The sequence below is a fragment of the Bubalus kerabau genome, chromosome 3, assembly GCF_029407905.1.
Source record: "Bubalus kerabau isolate K-KA32 ecotype Philippines breed swamp buffalo chromosome 3, PCC_UOA_SB_1v2, whole genome shotgun sequence".
In the NCBI taxonomy this organism is placed as follows: Eukaryota; Metazoa; Chordata; class Mammalia; order Artiodactyla; family Bovidae; genus Bubalus; species Bubalus kerabau.
The window spans coordinates 179,887,019-179,911,446 of NC_073626.1; the positions used below are offsets into that span (position 1 = coordinate 179,887,019).

Here is a 24,428-nt window from a genome sequence, read left to right on the forward strand (position 1 = left end):
AAATCAGTCGCGCATCCAAAGTACAGAAGACAGGCCACAGCAGACAAACATATTACTTACGACTCATTTTTACACAGTAAAAAACAGCTCAGAGACAGGTAAGTTGGAGAAGGTGTAGAGAGAAAGTCCAAATCAGATTCTACAAAAATACAAAGTAACTACTGACAAAAGGCATTAATAAAGGGCTCTATAAGTTAGACTATGTGTTTGGGAAGCTAATTTATATAAGGCATGGGGTGTTTAAGAGGATTTGTTTTGGCCTTGATAAATAAGCCTGGCTTAGATGAGGTACGTGATCTAGAATTAAGTTGAAGAATACAACAGAAGAAAATATGCCTATGGCATATCAGAATCAAACAGTGGGTAAAAAAGAAGGGAGAAAACCTCACACTTTAAAGAAAGAGAGGCGTGGCTGTTTACAGATGGCTCCGAGAGAGGAACAGACCTCTGTGTGGCTGGCTCCCTGGAACCCTGGACACGTCCCTGCTTACGGTGAGCCTTGCATACCAGGAATAAGGAAGAAACAAACTGCCCAGAGAACGAACCTGCAACAGAAGTCCCACATCTCACTCAGGTTCCAAATTCCAACCTCTTACTTCCTGCTTAACTTGATTAAAGATTGCTTATAATGACTATTTATTATAAATTCCTATAATTGCTAGGCAGCATAGTATACAGGAGGAAAAGGAGGCAAGGAGAAGCATTTTATCACTGATGCTGCTTCGACCTGCAGGTGCATAATGATGGTAAAAAGCAGATGGACACTTAGGTGGTTTTCTTTTTTTTTTTTGGTGGTTTTCTTACTGCTTTTAAATTCTTTGCAGACCACACACCCCCTTACAAGCCTGCACTACTGCCCCCAGCTTGGTATGCTGCTGCTGGGTAGATACTAGATAGCAATATACATGACCTATCGTCATTCCCTTTTAACAGGTAAGACTAAGTCTCAGAGATATTAAATAAGTCACTCAGACTGTAAACACCAGAGCCCAGATAGGAACCCAGGTCCATATGACTCCAAATGTTTCTCTGTGCTGGATTACCTCAAATGCCACCCTTATTCCCACCCATATTAAAAAGAGATCTCACTGGTACTATCACCTTAGGAAACTGTCAGTTTGATATAAAGTCAAATTCACATCTACCCTATGACCTAGCAATCCCATTCCTTAGGTATTTACTCAAGGCAAATGAAGACATTTGTCCACCTAAAGATTGGTATAAGAATATCCCTCAGTTCAGTTCAGTCACCCAGTCGTGTCCGACTCTTTGCAACCCCATGGACTGCAGCACACCAGGCCTCCCTGTCCATCACCAACTCCCAGAGTTTACTCAAACTCATGTCCATTGAATTGGTGATGCCATCCAACCATCTCATACTCTGCCATCCCCTTCTCCTCCCGCCTTCAATCTTTCCCAGCATCAGGGTCTTTTCCAATGGGTCAGTTCTTTGCATCAGGTGGCCAAAGTTTTGGAGTTTGCTTCAACATTAATCCTTCCAGTGAATACTCAGGACTGATCTCCTTTAGGATGGAATGGTTGGATCCCCTTGCAGTCCAAGGGACTCGCAAGAGTCTTCTCCAACACCACACTTCAAAAGCATCGTTCTTAGGCCCTCAGCTTTCTTTATAGTTTCATAGCATTCAGTTCAGTTCGGTTCAGTCGCTCAGCCGTGTCCGACTCTTTGCAACCCCATGAATCGCAGCACACCAGGCCTCCCTGTCCATCACCATCTCACGGAGTTCACTCAAACTCACGCCTGTCGAGTCGGTGATGCCATCCAGCCATCTCATCCTCTGTCATCCCCTTCTCCACCTGCCCCCTAGATGCTTTAATTTTCAAAGTCCCACACGAGAAATAACCCAAATGATCATCAACAGAAGAGATACACAAAATGTAGTGTATTCAAACAGTGTAATCCTACTCAGAAATAAAAAGGAACTACCATAGATACATGAAACCACGTGGATGAAACTCAAAACACATGATGCTAAGCAAAAGAAGCCAAACAGAAAAACATGCATACTGTATAATTCCAGTTTCAGAAAGTGTATGAACAGGCAAAACTAACCTATGGGGGGAAATAGAAAACACACAAACTAATCTACGGAGACAGAAGCCAAAAAGTGGTTGCTCTGAGAGAGGAGTGTTGACTGGAAAGGACACCATGGGAACTTCTAGGGTGATGGAAGTATTTTCTGTCTTGTCATGAGTAGTAGTTACTCGTCAAAACTCATCCAACCTGAGACCCATGTACTTTATGTTTATGCAAATCATACTTCAATAAAGAGAGGGAAGAAAGAAGGTAATCACAATAACAGTGACAGCAGTAGCTAATAAATAGTAAGTGCTATCTCACCGTCCTCTAGGGACAACATTATGCCCTTCACTTAATGCTGAGTTAAACTTTACAACTGCCTCATGATGGAAATACCACTACTATTCTCATTTTTCTTAATGAGAAAAAGGTTAATATCCATATTGCATAAACAGTATAGTAAGAATGTGACTCCTTGTCTGACAGACTCCACTGCTTGGCTCTTAACCATGGTGTCATACTGCCTTTTTAAATTCCGGGGTATCTCCCTCAAAACTAAAATGTCTGCTATGTGCCTGTAAGCGCTAAGCTTTCATGTATACGAATGCATTTAAACTTCACAATACATGTTGTTTATTAGCCTTAATGTATTAAGATTACACAGTCACAATATAACAGAATGTAGTGAGTCCTGAAGGCAAATAAAACTCAGTTATCCAAACACATGAAAAGATGCTCAACATCACTCATTATCAGAGAAATGCAAATCAAAACCACTATGAGGTACCATTTCACGCCAGTCAGAATGGCTGCGATCCAAAAGTCTACAAGTAATAAATGCTGGAGAGGGTGTGGAGAAAAGGGAACCCTCTTACACTGTTGGTGGGAATGCAAACTAGTACAGCCACTATGGAGAATAGTGTGGAGATTCCTTAAAAAACGGGAAACAGAACTGCCTTATGATCTAGCAATCCCACTGCTGGGCATACACACTGAGGAAACCAGAAGGGAAAGAGACACGTGTACCCCAATGTTCATTGCAGCACTGTTTATAATAGCCAGGACATGGAAGCAACCTAGATGTCCATCAGCAGATGAATGGATAAGAAAGCTATGGTACATATACACAGCGGAGTATTACTCAGCCACTAAAAAGAATACATTTGAATCAGTTCTAATGAGGTGGATGAAACTGGAGCCTATTATACAGAGTGAAGTAAGCCAGAAAGAAAAACACCAATATAGTATACTAACGCATATATATGGAATTTAGAAAGATGGTAACAATAACCCTATATACGAGATAGCAAAAGAGACACTGATGTATAGAACAGTCTTTTGGACTCTGTGGGAGAGGGAGAGGGTGAGATGATTTGGGAGAATGGCATTGAAATATGTATAATATCATATATGAAACGAGTCGCCAGTCCAGGTTCGATGCACGATACTGGATGCTTGGGGCTGGTCCACTGGGACGACCCAGAGGGATGGTATGGGGAGGGAGGAGGGAGGAGGGTTCAGGATGGGGAACACATGTATGCCTGTGGCGGATTCATTTCGATATATGGCAGAACCAATACAATATTGTAAAGTTTAAAAATAAAATAAAAATTAAAAAAAAAAAAAAAAGCTCAGTTATCCTAAAGGCAGAATGATGTGAGTACACAAACATCTTTGTAAAATCCTCTGTTGCTTCTTCAACCGAGTTCAATGCTTTCTCAAATTTTAGTGTGACTGAAAATTGCCTACTAGAGTAGTAAGAGAAACAAGAGTGACCAAAACCCATCATACCACATGTCAGGCCCTGCCCTAACTGCTTCACATAATTACTCTTCAAAGTTCATTAAACTGTTCATAAAGGACAGTCCATGTGTTTCTGGGTTCACAAGCTGTGTTTCCTTGAGGAAGTCCTATAACTTCTCTGTGTTTCAGGTTTTATATCTCTAAAAAAAATGGTGATAATATACATAACCTCATAGAATTGTTGTGGGGCACAAATCAATATTTGTAAAACACTGTGATAGCTGAGTAGCAAAATTGGAAATCAAGTCCAAATATGTTCTCTCCCCTGCACCAAGATAATTTAAGACTTATAGTACAGCCTAATGTGAACTATGATTACTGGGGAAGGAAAAATCCTCCTAGAAGTTATTAAAAGGAACGATTTAAAACATATTTCTAAAAAAATAAGGTAATATATATTTCAACTGCTATATGTTTAAGCAGAAATCTAAGTATGAATATAGTGGGGTGAGTCAAAAACCATATGAGAAACTTTTTCCTTATGCTGACCTATATCTGCTGTCTATCCCAGCAAATTCACTTTATTTAATTGATGGATTGATTTTATTTTTATTTCTTATAAAATAGGCAGTCTTATATGTGCAAAAGCTATGGTGGTAAATAAGATAAAGAACTCCAGTGATGAGGGAGACCAAAAAAAAAAAAAAGAAGGCACAGGAATCAGTAAAATGAGCTCTGCTGCTGCTAAGTTGCTTCAGTCATGTCTGACTCTGTGCGACCCCATAGACAGTAGCCCACCAGGCTCTGCCGTCCCTGGGATTCTCCAGGCAAGAACACTGGAGTGGGTTGCCATTTTCTTCTCCATTTCGTGAAAGTGAAAAGTGAAAGTGAAGTCGCTCAGTCGCGACTGACTCGTAGCGACCCCATGGAATGCTGCCCACCAGGCTCCTCCATCCATGGGATTTTCTAGGCAAGAGTACTGGAGTGGCTTGCCATTGCCTTCTCCGAAAATGAGCTCAGACAGTGATAAGTGCTATGTAGAAAATAAAACACGGTGGGACTTAGTTGGGGGTGCAATGGATAGGAATCCACCTGCCAACGAAGGGGACATGAGTTCAATCCCAGGTCCAGGAAGATTCCGCATGCCACAGAGCAACTAAGCCCATGTGCCACAGCTATTGAGCCTGTTGGTCACAGCTACTGAGGCTGCAAACTCTCGGGTCTGAGAGCCACAACTACTGAGCCTATGTGCTGCAATTACCGAAGCCCACGTGCCCTAGAACTATATGCCACACCTACTGAGCCCACGTACTGCGACTACTGAAGCCTGTGCACCTACAGTCTGTGCTCTGCAACATGAGAAGCCACAGCAATAAGCCCATGCACCACGAAGAGTTGGCTCCCATTTGCTGCAACTAGAGAAAGCCCCTGCACAGCAATGAAGATCCAGTGCAAACAGAAAATTAAAGACAAGAAAACATGGTGATGGGTTATACTTTAGATACACTGGCCAGGGAAACCCTATAGATAAGTTTGAGAAGAAATTTGAATGCTGAGAAGGAAAAGCATGCCAGGCATAGAAAAGAACAAGTACAAAGGTAAGAAGAGGCTTGGCATGCTATAGATATAGAATTAAGGCCAGTGGCTAAAATACAGGGATAAAAGGGACAGAGTAAGGCAAGCTAAGTTTCGGAGGTGAGCAGAGGCAAGATCGTACTCTTGCCTGGAGAATCCCATGGAATAGAGGAGCCTGGTAGGCTGCAGTCCATGGGGTCGATAAGAGTCGGACACGACTGAGCGACTTCACTTTCACTTTCCACCTTCATGCATTGGAGAAGGAAATGGCAACCCACTCCAGTATTCTTGCCTGGAGAATCCCAGGGACAGAGGAGTCTGTTGTGCTGCTGTTATGGGGTCGCACAGAGTCGGACACGACTGACGCGACTTAGCAGCAGCAGCAGCTGATTTCCAACAAGAGTGCCAAGACAATTCAAATGAGAGAAAGAGTAGTCTTTTCAACAGATGATGCTGTAATAACTGAATGCCACTGCTGCTTAGTCACTTCAGTTGTGTCCAACTCTGTGTGACCCTATGGACAGCAGCCCACCAGGCTCCTCTCTCCATGGGATTCTCTAGGCAAGAGTACCAAAGTGATTTGCCGTGCCCTCCTCCAGGGGATCTTCCCAACCCAGGGATCGAATCCAAGTCTCTTACGTCTACCTGCTGTGGCAGGTGGGTTCTTTACCAATAGCGGCACCTGAGAAGCCCAATAACTGAGTGGTGGTAGTGGTTTAGTCGCTAAGTTGTGTCCGACTCCTGCAATCCTGTGGACTGTAGCCCGCCAGGCTCCTCTGTCCATGGGATCCTCCAGGCAAGAATACTGGAGTGGGTTGCCATTTCCTTCTCCAGGAGATGTTCCTGACCCAGGAATCAAACCCGGGTCTCCTGCATTGTTGGCAGATTCTTTACCAACTGATCTATGAGGGAAGCCCATATACATAACTGGATATGTATATGCAAAAGAATGAAACTGGGCCTCAACATGACACCATATATAAAAATTAACCCCAAATGGATAAAAGACATACACAGAAGACTTAAAACTATAAAACTTTTGGAAGAAAACACAAGTGTATATATCTTTGTGATCTTGTATTAGGAAATGGCTTCTTAAATGTGACATCAAAAGTGTCACATTTATTATGAAAAAATAAAGAAAATAACTTGGACTTCAAGAAAATTATAAGTTTTGTGAGTCAAAAGTGCTCTCAAGAAAGTGAAAAAATCCACAGAATGAGAGGAAAATTTTCAAATCACATAATCTGATGAAAGTTTATTATCCAGGACATACAAAGAATTCTTATGCCTCAACAATAAATAACAGTTTAAAAATGGTCAAAGTACAAATAGATGGAGAAATATACCGTGTTCATGGATCGGAAGAATATAACGAAAATAAGTATACTACCCAAAGCCATCTATAGATTCAATGCAATCCCTATCAAACTTCCAACGGTATTTTTCAGAGAACTAGAACAAATAATTTCACAATTTGTATGGAAATACAAAAAACCTTGAATAGCCAAAGCAATCTTGAGAAAGAAGAATGGAACTGGAGGAATCAACCTGCCTGACTTCAGATTATACTACAAAGCTACAGTCATCAAGACAGTATGGTTCTGGCACAAAGACAGAAATATAGATCAATGGAACAAAATAGAAAGCCCAGAGATAAATCCATGCACCTATGGAGACCTTATTTTTGACAAAGGAGGCAAGAATATACAATGGAGAAAAGACAATCTCTTTAACAAGTGATGCTGGGAAAACTGGTCAACCACTTGTAAAAGAATGAAACTAGAACACTTTCTAACACCATTCACAAAAATAAACTCAAAATGGATTAAAGATCTAAATGTAAGACCAGAAACTATAAAACATAGGCAAGACACTCTCTGACATAAATCACAGCAGGATCCTCTATGACCCACCTCCCAGAGTAATGGAAACAAAAGCAAAAATAAACAAATGGGACCTAATTAAACTTAAAAGCTTTTACACAACGAAGGAAACTATAACCAAGGGAAAAGACAGCCTTCAGAATGGGAGAAAATAATAGCAAACGAAGCAACTGACAAAGAATTAATCTCCAAAATATACAAGCAGCTCATGAAGCTCAATTCCAGAAAAATAAATGATCTAATAAAAAATAAGCCAAAGAACTAAAGACAATTCTCCAAAGAAGGCATACAGATGGCTAATAAACACATGAAAAGATGTTCAACATCACTCATTATCAGAGAAATGTAAAACAAAATCACAATGAGGTACCATCTAACGCCAGTCAGAATGGCTGCTATCAAAAAAGTCTACAAACAATAAATGCTGGTGAGGGTGTGGAGAAAAGGGAAGCCTCTTACACTGTTGGTGGGAATGCAAACTAGTACACCCACTATGGAACAGTGTGGAGATTCATTAAAAAACTGGAAATAGAACTGCCATACGACCCAGCAATCTCACTGGTGGGCATACACACCAAGGAAACCAGAACTGAAAGAGACACATGTACCCCAATGTTCATCACAGCACTGTTTACAATAGTTTGGACATGGAAGCAACCTAGATGTCCACTGGCAGACAAATGGATAAGAAAGCTGTGCTATATACACACAATGGAATATTACTCAACTATTAAAAGGAATGCATTTGAATCAGTTCTAATGAGGTGGATGAAACTGGAGCCTATTATACAGAGTGAAGTAAGTCAGAAAGAAAAACACCATTACAGTATATTAACACATATATATGGAATTTAGAAAGATGGCAACGATTACCTTATATGCGAGACAGTAAGAGACACACAGATGTAAAGAATAGACTTTTGGACTCTGTGGAAGAAGGCAAGGGTGGGATGATTTGAGAGAATAGCACTGAAACATGTATATTACCATATGTGATATAGATCACCAGTCCCGGTTTGATGCATGAGACAGGGTGCTCAGGGCTGGTGCACTGGGATGACCCTGAGGGATGGAATGGGGAGGGAGGTGAGAGGAGGGGTTCAGGATGGGGGACACATGTGCACCCATGGCTGATTCATATCAATGTATCGCAAAAACCACTACAATATTGTAAATAACCTCCAATTAAAATAAATTAATTAAAAAAAATAAAAATGGTCAAAGGATCTGAATAGACATTCCTCCAAAGAAGAAGATATACAAATGGCCAATAAGCACATGTAAAGGAGTGCAACATCATTAGTCATTAGGGAAGTGCAAATCAAGACCACAATGAAATAGCACACCCCCACTAGGAATGACTATAATAAAAAAAAAGACAGTAAGTATTGGGAAGAATATGGAGAAAATGGAACCCTTGTACATTTCTGGTGGACATGTAAAATGGTGGTGCCACTTGGAAAAACAGTTTGGCAGTTCCTCAAAAAATTAAACATAGAGTTGCCATATGACACAGCAATTCTACTCTTAGATATATAACTAAAAGAACTGAAAATAAATGTCTGCACAAAATCGTCTACACCAATTATTCACAGCAGCATTATTCACAATAGTCAAAAAGTGGAAACAAACAAAACATCCACTAACTGATGACTGGATAAATAAAATGTGGCATATCCATATAATGGAGTGTTGTTTGGGAATAAAAAGGAATGAAGTATGATTCATGCTTCAACATAGATAAATCTTGAAATTATCATATTAAGGAAATGAAAAAGATGTTAGTCACTCAGTCGTGTCTGACTCTTTGCGGCCCCATGGCCTGCCAGGCTCCTCGGTCCATGGAATTCTCCAGGAAAGAATACTGGAGTGGGTAGCCATTCCCTTCTCCAGGGGATCTTCTGACCTAGGGATCAAACTGATGTTTCCCACATTACATTTCCACATTACCTGTCTGAGCCACAAGGGAAGCCCCCATAATGAGGAAATCAGAAACAAAAAGCTACATAGTATATGATTCCATTCATATGAAGTATCCAGAATAGGAAAATCCATGCTGCTGCTGCTGCTAAGTCACTTCAGTCATGTCCACTCTGTGCGACCCCATAGATGGCAGCCCACCAGGCTCCCCGGTCCCTGGGATTCTCCAGGCAAGAACACTGGAGTGGGCTGCCATTTCCTTCTCCAATGCATGAAAGTGAAAAGTGAAAGTGAAGTTGCTCAGTCGTGTTCGACTCTTCGCGACCCCATGGCCTGCAGCCGACCAGGCTCCTCCATCCATGGGATTTTCCAGGCAAGAGTACTGGAGTGGGGTGCCATTGCCTTCTCCGAAAATCCATAGAGATAGAAAATAGATGAGTGGTTGCCAGGGGTAGGGGATGGGGAGTACTAAGGGTAAAGAGCTTCTGTTTTGGGGTGATAAAATGTGTGGGATTAGGTAACGGTGACAGCCGCAGAACTTTGTGAATACACTAAAAACAAACAAAACCCCACTGAATCGTACACTTACATAAAACACATAAACTTAAAAAACCCAAAAACTCAAGTCAACAAAAAGGTGGCAGGCTGGATTTGGCCTGCAAGTCATAATCTGCTGGCTCCTGATATAAAGGACAGTCCTTGAAATCTCTCACAAAGTCAGATCTCTGCTCCATCTCTTTCTTTCAGGGTGACTACTTGATAAAAGTTGTCAAGTTTCCTTCTCTAAACTGATATTGTAAAAAAACTCTGACACATCTTCGTTAGAATCAGGTTACTCTATCAAACTATCCTGGTCTACCATACCAACTATATTCAAAAGGAAAACCTCACTAGTTTGGTATGACTTGTTTCCAGTGAATTTATGCTCAAATTTACAGAAGAAACAAAACAGAAACAAAAAAACATCAAACCAATTGTGAAGTTGGGATATATATAATGTATGCAACTTATAAGGACATTATTAATAAAACTAAAAAGGCAGAAAAATAAATCCACCAAGCTAAGAACCATTTGTTAATAAGGCCTTTAAAAAAGTAGACACACGGGTGAGGTAGGAAAGACTATGAACTTTAAGGCCAGACAGGCCTGATATAAATCTTACTAATCTTATTTCTACCACTCATGTGAACTCGGAAGTGATTTTTTACTCTCATTATTTGTAAAGAGAGGATACTTTCTTCTCTCTCCCTCTGCCTTTCAGTGTTGATGCCAAACACTGTGCCAAAATATCCCATGAGTGGAAGAAATAGAATGGATCAAAGTATGATCAGAACTTTAAGGAAGACCTGGAAAATCCTAGTGATGTTGAAAGCAAACAGCTCCCTGCCTCCACAGCGAGGACTGCAGGTCACAAACTGAAATACCAGGATATCTGGCTCCTGTCTGGTTAGGACAAAACTCACTGAGACAAGATGAGCTAGCACATAAAACTAAAGGGGGATGAGGAACGCTCAGCAAAGGTGTTCAAGGAAAACAGAGAAGTGTTTTGGTCTATATGCAAGAACAACTTACAACTTATCCTAATCAACGTTAAACTTAAATCTTCTAATCTTGACCTACCTTTGGTCTCTCTTCCTAAGTTGCTGCCACTACAACACTTCTTCATATTTTCTTAATGAGCATTTTAAACTCTGTTTTGAAACAATTTCAAACATATAAAAAAGGAACAAGAATAGTACAAAACCACCCACATACATCTTTCCCCTAATTCATAACTGCTAACGTTTGTCTCCCCCTCGCCTCTCTCTCTACACACACACACGTTTTTTCCCCCTTGAACCATCTGAGAATAAGTTACAGACTTCAGGACCCTTTACATACTTAAATTTCGGTGTCAGGAAATTTGACACTGACACGATTCTATTATTCAATACAGAGTCCACATTCACATTTCATCAACTGTCCCAATATCACCCCTTTGATTCCGCTGATCCAGGATCCAATCCAGAATCACATGCTGCATTTAGTTGTCATTTTCCTTTTAGTCTCCTTCAATGTGGAACAGTTCCTCAGTCCTTTATTTTTTCTGACACTGACATTTCTGAATAATATGTCAGCTGTTCTGGAGAATGTCTCTGGGTTTGGATGTGTCTGATTACTTCCTGATGATTAGCTTCAGATCACGCATTTTGACAGAACCACCACCGGGTGATTCTGTGTCCTCCTCAGTGCACACTATTAGGCGGCACCTGATGTTAAGGGGGCATCTACAGGTTGCTCTGGCTTCCCAGCTGGCGCAGTGATAAAGAATCCACCTGCCAATGCGGAAGATGCCCTGGGTCAGGAAGATCCCCTGGAGCAGGAAATGGCAACCCATTCCAGTGTTCTTGCCTAGAAAATCCCATGGGCAGAGGAGCCTGGCAGCCTACATGCCACAGGGTTGAAAAGAGTCGGATGAGACTGAGTATAGACAGACCAGGTTTTTCCACTCTAATATTATTTTCCCTTTTGTTGTCTGTGAGAAAATACTTTTACATTGTGCAAACATCAATTTCCACCCAAAGGTTCGATAACTCACTGATTATTTTTGTCTGAATCAATTACTGATTTGGTATGATGCTTATAAATCTGTGATTTTCCCAACGTTTCATTTCTTCATTTAGGCTTCCCTCGAGGCTCCGCTGGTAAAGAATCCACCTACAATGTGGGAGACCTGGCTTCGATCTCTGGGTTGGGAAGATCCCCTGGAAAAGGGAAAGGCTACCAACTCCAGTATTCTGGCCTGGAAAGTTCCACGGATTGTATAGTCCATGGGGTTGCAAAGAGTCGGACATGACTGAATGACTTTCACTTTGGGCTTCCCTTGTAGCTCAGCTGGTAAACAATCTGCCTACAATGCAAGAGACCTGGGTTTGATTTTTGGATTGGGAGGATCGCCTGGAGAAGGAAATGGCCACCCACTCCAGTATGCTTGCCTGGAGAATCCCATGGACAGAGGAACCTGGCAGATTACAGTCTGTGGGGTCACAAGAGTCAGAAACGACTTAGAGATTAAACCACCACCACAATCTACTAGAATTAAGTGGTTTCTGCCCCCCCCCCGACTTTCTCTCCTCCCCTTCTCTCTCTCTCTCACCAGCACAAACTCAGATATTTTTTATTCAGTGGGTTTTTAATTCATTATAGTCATTATTCATCCTGATGCTCAAACTACAACGGGTTTGGCCAGCAGCATGCCTTGCAAGCTGGCTTCTGTGTCCTTATGATAAGCCCCTATCATTTTTATTTCTTCACTTTCTGTTAATTCTCTGCCACAAGATGCTGTAGGCTCATGGCTGTCCCAGACTTGAATCAGTCACCCCTCCAAGAACCCCTAGTTCTTTTTAGAAACCAGTAACTCATGGCTATTGAGGTATGATTGCTTCTTGGACCCTCTCAGAAGATAGAGCTAGAAATAATATATAAATGTATGCTAAAATATTTTTAAAAGTATTTTATAAACATACTTAAAGAAATAAGTATTTAAAGTATTTTTAAACTATGAATTCAGGAATTCCCTGGCAGTCCAGTGGTTAGGATCTGGCACTTTCACTCCTAGGGCCCACAGTCAATCCCTGGTTGGGGAACTAAGATCCTACAAGCTGTGTGGCCGAAAAAAACCCCAAAACACCCATGAATTCCTACTGATACTAATAATTCCAATTCAATACCTCAGAGTTCTTTTGCCTATTCCATATTTGGAAGGGAACAACACTGATAACATTATATCAATATTGTAAATATTACATTTATTATACATTGATAAATTTACCCCAACAACACTGACATATTTACTAATTTGCTCAGTTCTGCAACATACGCAAAATAGTTACAGAACTGCTGCAGCAAATGACAAATTTACTAACTAGAGTTCAATCAAGATTTCTTCAGTTTGTCTTCAAAATATATAGTCAACTAATATTTATAGTCAAAGTACTATGTCAAAAATTACTTGAATTAGTTGACATCCCTTTCCCCATCTCTGCCAACTTTATTTTACTTTTTGAATGTGTAAAACCTCAATGTGGTTATAAAAGTAAAAATTCTACAAAAAGGTCCAGAAGCATTATTCCCTTTTCTCTACCTCTCCACTCTATGCCTTCTATCCCCTGCTGCTGCTGCTGCTAAGTCGCTTCAGTCGTGTCCAACTCTGTGCGACCCCATAGACAGCAGCCCACCAGGCTCCCCCGTCCCTGGGATTCTCCAGGCAAGAACACTGGAGTGGGCTGCCATTTCCTTCTCCAATGCATTAAAATGAAAGTGAAGTCGCTCTGTCGTGCCCGACTCTTAGCAATCCCATGGACTGCAGCCTTCCAGGCTCCTCCGTTCATGGGATTTTCCAGGCAAGAGTACTGGAGTGGGGTGCCATTGCCTTCTTCCTTCTATCCCCTAGAGATGACCAATTGCATTAGTCTCTGCTTATCCAGTCTATACTTATGTTTGTAAAACCATGCAGTTACATATATAAATTCTTACTCTCCTTCATTAAACCAAACTTGGCAAAATTATATTAAAACAATCCTTCTATGAAAGTGCAAGTCACTCAGTCGTGTCCGACTCTTTGTGACTCCACAGACTATACAGTCCATGGAATTCTCCAGGCCATAATACTGGAGTGGGTAGCCATTCCCTTCTCCAGGGGATCTTCCCAACCCAGGGATCAAACCCAGGTCTCCTGCACTGCAGGCGGATTCTTTATCAGCTGAGCCACAAGGGAAGCCCTTACATACATTAAAAAAAGATATTCCATTTCACTCATGTGTGTTAGTCACTTAGTCGTGTCTGACTCTCTAAGACCCCATGGACTATAGCTCTCCAGGCTCCTCTGTCCATGGAATTCTCCAAGAAAGAATATTGGAGTGGGTTGCTAGTCCCTTCTCCAGGGGATCTTCCTGACCCACAGATCCAACCTGGGTCTCCTGTATTGCTGGCAGATTCTTTACCATTTGATCCACCATGGAAGCCCACTCATAAGAGAAATATAATCTGAAACTCTATTGAGACAGCATGTTTCATCTGCTGCTGCTGCTAAGTCGCTTCAGTCGTGTCTGACTCTTTGAGACCCCATAGACGGCAGCCCACCAGGCTCCCCCGTCCCTGGGATTCTCCAGGCAAGAACACTGGAGTGGGTGGCCATTACCTTCTCCAATGCATGAAAGTGAAGTCGCTCAGTTGTGTCTGACTCTTAGCGACCCCATGGACTGCAGCCTACCAGGCTCCTCTGTCCATATGATTTTCCAGGCAAGAGTACTAGAGTGGGTTGCCATTGCCTTCTCCGTGTTTCATCTGCTAGAATGGTAAAATATTCTAAAGCTCAACCCCCCAATCTGTTGGTAAGTTGTGGAGAAACAGGTGCTGTCATGGCAATAGCTAACAAAACCACATACACATTTACCCTTTGGTCAGCACTCCCACTTCTAGGTTTTTACCCTGAAGATGTATCTCCAGCAATGCTAAAATCCATATACACAAGTTTATTCATTATGGCATTGTAATTACAAACTATTAGAAACAACTGTAAGAGCCCATACATGGGAAATTCACTGACTTAGCCTTGCTTTATCTACATACTATTAATAGACTACCATGCAGCTGTGAAAAAGAGCTCCATGAGGGATTCCCCAGAGGTCTAGTGGCTAGGATTCAGCACTTTCACTGTCATGGGCCTGGCTTTGATCCCTGGTCAGGGAAGTAAGGTCCCACAGATTGCAAGGCGGAGCCAAAAAACAAAAAAAAGAACTCTCTGAACCGATCTGGGTGATTTTCAAGATACATTAGTAAGTGAAAAAAAGAGAATATATATCATTCCTCAATGATTCTTATCCTTAACAAGTCCTCTAAGTCCAATCACTCTATTCTTCCCTTAAAAGCTACTCATATCTTCCCACTTCCCTAAAAATGTATGATTCATTACCACAATCATTCTCTTCCAACCTTCACTGACAAAATCCCAACCCTAGATGATCTTTTAACTTTTCTGTATCTTCAACTTTCCCTTTCTCTACTGATTCTTTCCCCTTGGGATTAAGCGTCCTAAAGGTTCTCTAATCTAAAAAGTCCTCCCTTGATGCCAAATTCACATTTAGCTGTGGCCGTCCATTTTTCTTCCCCTTCATAACCATACTGAAAGAGCAGTCTATACTGGACATTTTTACTTCCTCATTTTCCAATAATTTCTCAACCCACTTCTATCGATACCACAAAAGTGGCCCTTGCCAAGGTGAACACGAGGCTTCCTCGCCTAAATCATAGGGACAGTTCTCAGCCCTTATCTTACTGGTCCCTGGCTGTATTTGATGATGCTGACTACACTTCCTTCTCAATGAAACGTTCCTCTTCGACCTAGACAGCATATTAAGCAGCAGAGGCATCACCTTGCCGAAAAAGGTCTGTAAAGTCAAAGCGATGGTTTTTCCAGTAGTCATGTCAGACGTGAGAGCTGGACCATAAAGAAGGCTGAGCACTGAAGAATTGATGCTTTCAAACTGTGGTGTTGGAGATGACTCTTGAGAATCCCCTGGACTGCAAGGAGATCAAACCAGTAAATCCTAAAGGAAATCAGTCCTGAATAGTCATTGGAAGGACTGATGCTGAAGTGGAAGCGCCAATACTCTGGCCACCTGATGCAAAGAGCCGACTCACTGGAAAAGACCCTGATGCTGGGAAAGATTGAGGGCAGGGGGAGAAGGGGGCAAGAGAGGATGAGATGGTTTGATGGCATCATTGACTCAATGGACATGAGTTTGAGCAAACTCTGGGAGACAGTAAAGGACAGGGAAGGCTGGAGTGCTGCAGTCCATGGGGTCGCAAAGGGTCAGACACAACTTAGTGGCTGAACAGCAACAATCTAGAAAGCACTAGATGACACATGGCCTATAGCTCCAGAACAGCAATAACCAAGTTATCATCTTTTCCTTCAAAATTATTTCTTCTCCAGTGCTCTTTAACTCTGTAAATGATACTATCATTTACTCTGCTAAAAAGAAATTTAACTTCATCATTGACTCCTCTCTTTTCCTAACTTTTCACATTCAATCATCAAGAATTCTGTTAATTCTACCTCTTACATGTCTTTCAAATTCACTGACTTCTCTCCATCCAAACTACCATTATCTAGGTTCAAGTAACCAATTACTTCTTCCTGAATCACTACCACTGTCTCTTAAGTGGTCTATTTGTCCACAGTTTAAATGTCAGCAATCTTCATTTTAAAGGCAATTTTAATTAAAAAACAAAAACAACCTTAACTCTGATCATGTTGCTTACATGATACGGACCACTCTATAGCTCTCCAGTGCTCTGAGGATAAAATCAACAATCTTCAATACAGCTTACAACACCCTTCATTATGAAACATCATCCACTCACACTCATCTCACCAACCTCATCTATATCCTTTTTCCATTTGTATCTGTAACTATCTGTTCTCTTAAACCAAGTACCCTCTACTCTCTTTTGTAGCACTCAAATGCTGTTCTCTCAGTCTAGAACTTTTCTCTTCCTGCTGCTGCTGATGCTAAGTCGCTTCAGTCGTGTCTGACTCTTTGCGACCCCATAGACGGCAGCCCACCAGGCTCCCTCATGTCCCTGGGATTCTCTAGGCAAGAACACTGGAGTGGGTTGCCATTTCCTTCTCCAATGCGTGAAAGTGAAGTTGCTCAGTCTCTTCCTATCTCCCCCAAATCTAGTTAGCTCCTTCCATCCATATTTCAGGTATCAGCCTAGACTACATTTCTCTTAGGAAGCCAACTCTCTGGCCCATTGTATTTCACTTGTATGTGAAACTTCTCAGAATGATGGCTACATGGGGGAGAAGATGTTGAGATTGAGAGAACAATTGTTTATTGAATACTATGTTTAAGAGTGAAGAGGTGTGATAAGAGTGTAAATTGATGATTTGAGTATAAATTGATAAACTGTGCATATTCCATGAAAGGCAATTTTGTTAATATTTATCAAAATTACAGGTAGATACACTCTCTGGCCTGCTAATTCTATTTGTAGGTATTTATTCTAAAGATAAACACCCACATATGCCAAATGATGTTGCAAGGAATAACACTGTCCATACAAAAGATTGTAAGTAATCTACATCTCCAACAACAGGGACAATTTAAATAATTTATACTACACTCATACAACACAATACTCTGAAGCCATGAAAAAATTAGATATTAGAGACATCTTTATGTACTGATATGGTAAAATCAAGAAAGTATATGTTTAAATTCAAAAGTAAGATACAAAGTAGTAAATACGTTAGGCTAACATTTGTGAGAAAAGGTGAGAATCTACATAAAAATGAATACAATTTATCTGGAAGGATATTGAAATTGAGTATGCTAGTTGATTCCAGGAGAGTGCATTTGGTGGCTGAGAAAAACGGTGGAAAGGAGATGACCTTTTTAAACTTTTAAGCTAGCTCTAAAATAGAAAAATTTAAAAGCCAATCAAACCAATAGGCTTTTAGTGAACCTCTACTAAATGTTCAGCACTATATCCTAAAAGTTCTCTTGGAATTTCCTTTTGCCTTTTTCAAAAAGTATACAAAATAGTAAATTAGCAAATCCAGGAGAAAAAATTCCCCCAGATAGTATGGAAAGCATTATAATCAATAACCACAAAAGGCAGGAGCTTTTACTGCTGATTTTACCTCTTTTATTCCACCCCCAACCCTTATAATATCACCTCTTCTTAATGCCCCAAATCAACTCTGGCTAAATGAAATGGGGTCCATATGTGATAAGGGATTCTGTGGTGGCTTAGATGGTAAAGAATTTGCCTGCAATGCAGGAGACCCGGGTTCAATTCCTGGGTTGGGAAAGGCCCCTGGAGAAGGGAAAGGCTACCCACTCCAGTATTATGGCCTGGAGAATTCCATGGACAGAGGAGCCTGGTGGGCTACAGTCCATGGGGTTGGCAAAGAGTTGGACACAACTGAGCGACCAACACACAAATGTGATAATGGATGGGAAACAAAACAAGGGAAGAAAATGACCAGAAAGCATTTTTAAAAGTTAGATGTCATCAAATCAGCATCTTAGGAAACTTTAAGAACTTTCTATAAATAACAATAATAATAGCAGCTAATATTTGAGTACTACATACCATGAATTTTACAATATACTAAGTGCCATGCTAAATACTTTCTGCTAAGTCACTTTGGTCCTGTCCGACTCTGTGCGACCCCATAGATGGCAGCCCACCAGGCTCTGCCGTCCCTGGGATTCTCCAGGCAAGAACACTGGAGTGGGTTGCCATTTCCTTCTCCAATGCATGAAAGTGAAAAGTGAAAGTGAAGTCGCTCAGTCGCGTCTGACTCTTGGCGACCCCATGGACTGCAGCCTACCAGGCTCCTCCATCCATGGGATTTTCCAGGCAAGAGTACTGGAGTGGGGTGCCATTGCCTTCTCTGGCTAAATACTTTACATACATAAATTAACTATTCCTTCTCTTAAACCCAGGAGACAAACAGGATGTGTATCTTATTATACAGATGAGGAAATGAGCCCCAGAAGTTAAAGGGCTTATCCAAGGTCATATGGCTTATAATAGCATTTTTATTACTATAGTGGGGGGTGAGGGTATCAAAAAAGGTTATCCTTTTCAACCTCAAACTAGGAAAGAGGGAAATAAGATAGCCTTTTGAGATCAGGATTGTAAAAATCAGTACAGCTGAATATTTTTCCTCCTTGACTTCCAAGATTTCATGTTCTTCCACCACTATGCTATTCTTTCTGTCTCCTGTGAGTAGAGAAAGAGAAGAAATAGATAATCTCTAGATGCCGAAAATGCCTTTTTCTTGGTCCTGGGCCTTCATCTCTCTACTTTCTTTTTTCTCACCAGTGACACAATCCAGTCACTCAGCTTCGTGTCTTTATAGACAACTGGTTTACAAACTTTTTAGTCTCAAGACCTATTGATATAGGTTATCAATATTTACCATATTAGAAATTAAAACTGAAATATTAACTTCATTTAAACTTAACATTATTAATTATAACTTTAACAAAAATAAAGTTATTAATTTCACTTAAAATAATAATGATAAGTTAACACATTTTAAATAAAAAGTAACTATATTTTCCAAGGCAAAAGAATGTAATGGGAAGAATGGCAGTAGTGCTTTACATTTTGCAAAACTCTTTAATGTCCAGCTTAATGGATTCTCATGTCTGGGTGCTCATATCTACTTCTGTATTTACTTTGGTGCAAGATGCTATTTCAGTTGAAGTATATGAAGAAAATCCAGCCTCATAAAGATAAGTAGTTGGAATAAGGAGCAGTATTTTAATGGCCTTTTCAGATCATTGTAGGTATCCTTCTCTAATACTACACAAAAACTGGACAAATAATGGTTTCTTAATGTTACAATGTGGAATCTGAATCCACATAAATGAGCTGTTGGTAACCTGCTACATTAAAAAGTGCTGGTTGATTTTACATTATGCCTGGGTCTTTTACACACGTATGACTTCTGTACATGTATGACTGTTTGGAAAATAGCGACTTGTTGAATTTGAAGATCTTCAAATGCTAACATTTATTATACAATAAAATATTGCTGACATTTGTTAAAATCACCACAGATCTCATCAAAAAGTCTTTTAAGAAGTATTAAGAAGGGACTTTCCCAGTGGTCCAGTGGCTATGACTCTGCACTCCCAATGCTGGGGGCCCAGGTTTCATCTCTGGTCAGGAAGCTAGATCCGACATGCCACAACTAAGATGCTGCATACTGCAGCTAAGAGCTGGTAGAGCCAAATAATTTTTTTTTTTAAGTATTGAGAAGCTATCAAGCTCTTGGTGGCAAACACAAGTTTTCCTACATTCTTTTTTTTTTTTTTTCTCTTTAAAGCTCAAATTTTATCCTTGGCAACAAATGCTGTCAGTTGTTCTTCTTGAAGTGACAGTTTACTTCATTCATTTTAAAGAAAATGTCTGCCAAATATCCATATTTGAATAACCACAGTTTTCGTCTGCTAGCCATTCTTTCAGATGGTGTTCAATGAAAAAAATGTCCAGTTGAGCTTACAACTCAAAACAACTGAACAAGTGCTTTTCCTCAAGACAACCATCATAATTCAGTATGCAGCAGCAGTACTTTCTACCCCATATACTAAAGAGATCTGTACTTATGAGTTGAAATTTAAAATTAGTAAGTTTTACTGCACTTACATCAAGGGCATTTTAAGTAAGACTGGCTTGTCACTGCAAATGCATAGGGTGAATTATTCAATGAATTTGATGTTACTTGCCTTGATTCACACTAAAATGACAATTTTACCACTTTTCCACAAACTTTTAAATGAATTAGTTTAGTTTTGCAAACAATGTCTTAATATTACTATGAAAGTAGTTTTGACCTCATGGATTCCCTTGAAGAGGTCATGGGGATCCCAGGGGTCTGCACGCCACACTTTGAGAACTGCTACTGTACAGACTATTACAATGATGTTCTGGTTTTTATCCCAGTCTATGCTTCCCTGGTGGCTCAGCGGGTAAACAATCCACGGGCAAGGGGCCACAGCAGATTTGGGTTTGATCGTTGGGTCAGGAAGATCCCCTGGTGACCCACTCCAGTATTTTTGCCTGGAGAATTCAATGGACAGAGGACCCTGGGGGGCTACTCTCCATGGGGTCGCCAAGAATAGGACAAGACTGAGCGACTAACACTTTCACTTTTCATGCTTCTTTTGGCCCCAGACCCACCGGACCTTGTAACAATGATAGAAATGTCTCTGCACTTATCAAAGGCTGAACCCTCTGCTTCAACTCTGAATCCTAAACCTTCCAATCTTCCTTAGGACTTTGCTCCTTCAGTCATTCTGTCCTAATCCTGTATCCTCAATCCCTTTCTCTCTTATCAACATACAAACAAGCTCTAGTATTTCTTCCCATTCTTACAAATCCCTCCTTTGATCCCATATGCCCCTCCAGCTACCGTCCCATTTGGTAAACAAAGTCCTTCAAGAATTGTCTACACAGCTCAATAGAGCTGGAAAACAAATATAAAAACAAAACAAAAGTGATTTTGAAGGGTGGAAACAAGGGGGAAAAAAAACAGATGTCTTCTTCCTCCAATCACCTGAAAGACTCCCCACTGGTTAAAGTCGAACAGAAGAGAGCAGGACAAGAGAGACTCGATACATCTGTGCAAGTCAGTTATCCAGGCAGTGAGCTAAGAAAAAACGGAGAAGAGGAGGTGTAGAGACAAGAGAAGGTCATCTTTTACAATTTTGTTAGGGGAACCACTTATCAAAACCTCCCACCACGGCCAGGCACAACAGTAAGAGTTTTCTTACAACAGGAGGTCCTGGTGAACAAAATGGAACTAACAAGGTACCACCAGCTGGAAGGGTTTGGGAAAAGTCAGAAGGAGAGAGGGGGCGCCAGTCCGTATGTCCCATCAACTTCTAAAAACCCTTCTCATGGAATTCATCCTGGCTGAGTGATGAGTGTGCCAGCGGGAAGGACCCTGGGTCAGAATGACTGGCCAGGGACAACCCAGGAACTAATCCTATCACCATAAAACCTGAGACTGTAAGCCATGGGGCAGAGCAGTTCTCTTGGGTTCCTTTACCCTGCTGTTCTCTGCCTGGGTGCCCCTTCCCAATAAAGTCTCTTGCTTTGTCAGCATGTGTGTCTCCTCAGACAATTCGTTTCTGAGTGTTAGACAAGAGCCCACTCTCTGGCCCTGGAAGGGGTCCCCCTTCCTGCAACTGTTTACCCTTTTTACTGCTTACATCCTATCTTTCCTTTCATCTAGGGGAAAAGTTTGTAATAACTAAATAAATAGATAAGTAAAATTTAATCACCCTCTTTAAAATTTTGTGCAATTGTGGGATCTCAGCTCCTCAACGAGAGAATGAACCCAGGCCCACTGCAGTGAAAGCACCGAGTCTTAACCATGGGACTATGAGAGAATTTCCTAAAAAAAATTTTTTTAAATACAGAGTTGTCTACTTGCTATGGGCTTCCCTCGTAGTTCAGTCAGTAAAGAATCTGCCTGCAATGCAGGAGACCTGGGTTTGATTCCTGGGTTGGCAAGATTCCCTGGAGAACAAAATGGTAATCCACTGCAGAATTCTTGCCTGGAGAATCCCATGGACAGAGGAGCCTGAAAAACCACAGTCATAAGAGCTCGACAGGACTTAAGTGGCAAAACCACTACCATTACTTGCTACTGCACTCCTTCATGTCCAACTTACTCCTTCCATCTAGTATCTATTCTCACCACTCCAATAAAACTGCTCTAGTTTAGGCCACAGTCATTGTTTTGCCCCCACTTACTCAAACTTTCCGAAGCACTGAGTAAAACTGACCACTCCTTTCTTGAAATGCTCTCCTTACACTCTTCTGGTTTTGTTTCTGTTCTACTTCATGGACTCTCTTTGGTGGTTAACTTTTCAATCTCCTTAGGTTGTAATCAATTCTGACAGCTGGAGTATCTCTTAAGAGTTAGCGAGATTTGATAGCTGAAGTCTCTGAATTTCTCCCTATGGTCCAGAGCTCTCCCCCAGTTAGCACCATCAACTGCCTACCTGACATCTCCACAAAGCTATCCAAAAGGCTTCCCAACTTTACAGGTCCAACCCCCTGATTCTCTCATAAGCCTATTTTTTTCCCAGTCTTCTTTCCATCTGCTCTGACTTCTCTAAGCCTCACAAGTGCAAAGCTGGGATGTTTGTGTTAACATCTAAACCTGTGTGCATTCCTTCATATTGTGCACTGCTGCTACAGGTTCCCAACAAGGTTGCCTTCAGCCAGGTGCAAATTCAAACAATTCATCTACCTTAACATATTTTTGTATTTGAGTGCCAAATCTTTGGGAATCATAGAATCCTGTTTTGTGTTCTTGAAGTTTCCAAGTCTATTGTGGACAAAGTTATCAAACCAGGAAGAGATAATAGAGACAATACAGGTTGGGTGGAGGCACAGTTAAAAGGAGAAGCCCAGCCAGCTAGTGGAAACTGTCTACTCAGCATCCCCCCCGAGCGGGGTTCTCAGCCTTGGCATTATTGGCACTGGGCGCTGCATAATCCTTTGCTGCACGTTCTTTGTTGTACTCTGATTGTAGGATGTTTAGCAGCATCCCCACACTCTATTCACTATATGCCAGTAGAGCTCTTCTAGTTTTCACAGCCAAAATTGTTTCTGGACGTTACCAAATGTCCCCTCGGAGGTAAAACTTTCCATGCACCACGGCCAACTGCACTAAACAGAGGTACTTTATATTCTAAAGGAAATATGGAAAGAAACAAAGGATAAATAGTACAATGTATTTACAAACTCATGTGTTCAGAGACTTTTTAGAGATATGTGCATGTGTGCTAAGTCGCTCCAGTCATGTCTGACTCTGCAACCCTGTGGACTTTAGCCCACCAGGCTCTTCCGTCCATGGGATATGGGAAAATAAAAGTATAAAAGAGTGTAACAAACTGTGTAAATGGTATAAGACCAATTTTGTAGAAAAAAATTTATATAAGCATTAAAAAAACTGGAAGACTTAATAATAATAATTGTTATTTTTACTGAACTACCTTACTATGATCCAGGTATTGTCTTAATCACTTTACAAAATCACCTCATTTAATCATCACAACAGTTCTCAGCTATTGTTCCTTTTCATAGATCAGGAAATGAGGGGTAACTTGTACATACAGCTGGAGAGAAGATAGATCTTGAAACTAAATTTATCCAACTCTAATGCCCATCTCTTAATGAGCATTCTGCTTCATAATACACAAAAGTAATATTCCAAACAGTAACAATGTTTATCTCTGGATGGAAGAATTAAAAGTGATTTTTGTTTTCTTCTCTATATATTTCTGTCGATTCCATATTTTCTACTATGATATTTACTACTTCTATAATCAGAAAAAAATTTTCAGTGAAAGCTGTGAGGACTACTTGGTAATACAGAGAAAAGGATTATTATAGAAAAAAATATCAAATCAAAGTGTGATTACGATTATGTGAAAATATGCAAGAGATAAAGTATATAAAATGCTAATAGTAACTATATTAGGGAGGTGGGAATAAGATGTAATTTCTAGTTCTCTTTTCCATATTACTATTAATGTAGTCATATTTTATAAGGGATAAAAGTTTATAATGAAAAGAAAACAATAACAATCATCTATAATTTCACTACCTCCAGATAACACTGTTAGTATTCAATAATTTCCTTTCTAATCTTTTTCTAAGATGAACACAATCACTTA

General features: G+C 40.6%; 1 protein-coding gene across 2 annotated transcripts in view; it reads right to left on the reverse strand.

Annotated features, from left to right (window-relative positions):
- The window catches only part of WDTC1 (WD and tetratricopeptide repeats 1), a 63,644-nt gene that overhangs the window by 23,023 nt on the left and 16,193 nt on the right, over window positions 1-24,428 (reverse strand). The gene's annotated exons all lie outside the window — the stretch shown is intronic.